Here is a 1,938-nt window from a genome sequence, read left to right on the forward strand (position 1 = left end):
CAGATTTTGGGAAGCATTACATCATTTTATCACAAATATTATTTTTAACTTTGTTTTCTGTGATATTTAATTTTGAACAAGTGTTTAAAGCACAGTGATTTTGAATCAAGTAGCAGAGATGCAGAGGTTAGCAGAATGTAAGAGTTAGAGGAGGATGCTTAAGAGATTAGCTCTGGGACATTTTTGAGAAGCAGTTGTTTCCATGAGTAACTAAATGTCAGTTTGTTTTTCTCTGTACTTGGGTCCCCAGCCCAAGCCAGATGGGCCCCAAATATGAGGGGAAGTGAGGGTGGGCTCCAGCTGAGAATTTTAATTGTCAACACTCAGTCAGATAATAATAATGACAGCAATAATAATAAGCACAACACATCTATATTGATCACATCTGTGCCAGGCACTGTGCTAAGCACTCTTCGTGGATTATCTCACTGAATTCTCACAATGACCCTATGATGTAGGTACTATTATTATACCCATTTTACAGATGAGAAAACTGAGGCACAGAGTAGCTAGTAGTTTGCACACAGGTAGGAGGTAGTGGCAGAGTCAGGATTTGAACCTGGGACCCTGTGACACCAAGGTCTCTGTTATGTATCCCACTGCCATACCAGAAGGGTAGATCAGTCTGAAAGAGATTTTTGTTTGTATTCAATACATAGCAATTGTAGGGTGCTGGAAAGATTTCCAGTCCACAGTTTGGCTTCTTAGAGTCATCATTGTCCAGTCACCCTTGCCCTCTCCCTGTCACCTAGTAGGAAGTGCACAGTTATTCTCCATAAGCGTCTCCTTGTGTCTGTTCTTCCTTCCAGTCCCATGGCCACTACTTGGGCAAGACCTTACTTAGCTCACCTTTGGACTATTACCAAACACTCACGCCACTCCCCTACACACATGAAAGCTTCTACCTGGTATTATTGGCCATAGGTTTTCTCTTAAAAACCTGACACACATCTCCATCAGGGAGACCTTTCCAGATCCCTGCTCTGCTACACTGCTCTGCTTTGTTCAGTCTAACAACCTTCACTGGTTCTCCTGGCTCAAAAAGTTCCAAATCCTGCGCAGGGCATCCAGACTTGCTGCTGTTTACTTCCCCATCGTATCTCCCATAATTCCCCGCTCTTGGATCGTCTGCTGGAGACCGATTGGCCTCTTCGTGCCGCCAAGACCAACAAAGCCACTCCTGCCTCCAAGCCTGTGCTTAGCCTTGTTCTCCAGCTGTAAAGCCCTTCTCTGCAGTGTCTGCTTCTCTGAGCCCCCTTCTGCCCTCGGACATCCCCCTATCTCTAGGGTGCTATTTTATCAGATCTCAGCCCACAGTGACCCCTCTCTCCTCTGAAACTCCTTGGAGAATCTACTACTGTGAGCCTGGGTCATCTATCTACTTCTTCAGCCTCAGTCTTGTTTTCTGTTAAATGGGTGTAATAATTGTTCTGCCTCATAGGGTTGATGTGCAGGTTAAAAGAGGTAAAGCACATGATAAAGTTAGCACAGTACCAGGCACAAAGCCATAAAGCAAGTATTCAATAAATGGAAGATAATATTATTAATCACTAAAATTGTAATTTTTATTACTGCATGATGCTTTGTATTTTTTTAATATGACTTTCTCATGAGGGGTAGACCCCTTGAGAATGGGGATCAACTCATGTCATATTTACTACAATGTCTTAAGCACCAAAGATCTGGGGAAATGTTTGTTGAGGATGGGCCAACAAATCCTAACCCGGGAGTCTGGAGCCTGATATCAACCTTAGTGCTGCTGGCAACTCCACATATGACTTTGACTTATCTCCTTGGAGTCTTGGTTTCTTTCACCTTACATTGTCCCTGACATTCTGTTTGAACATGACCTCACATCCAAGCCCTGATGTTGGTTTTCTCTGATAATGTGGGCACATTCTTTAATCCTTTAGCCCTCAGTTTCTTCAACTGGGAAAG

This window comes from Galeopterus variegatus, unplaced genomic scaffold (genome assembly GCF_000696425.1).
Source record: "Galeopterus variegatus unplaced genomic scaffold, G_variegatus-3.0.2 Scaffold5277, whole genome shotgun sequence".
Classification (NCBI taxonomy): domain Eukaryota; kingdom Metazoa; phylum Chordata; class Mammalia; order Dermoptera; family Cynocephalidae; genus Galeopterus; species Galeopterus variegatus.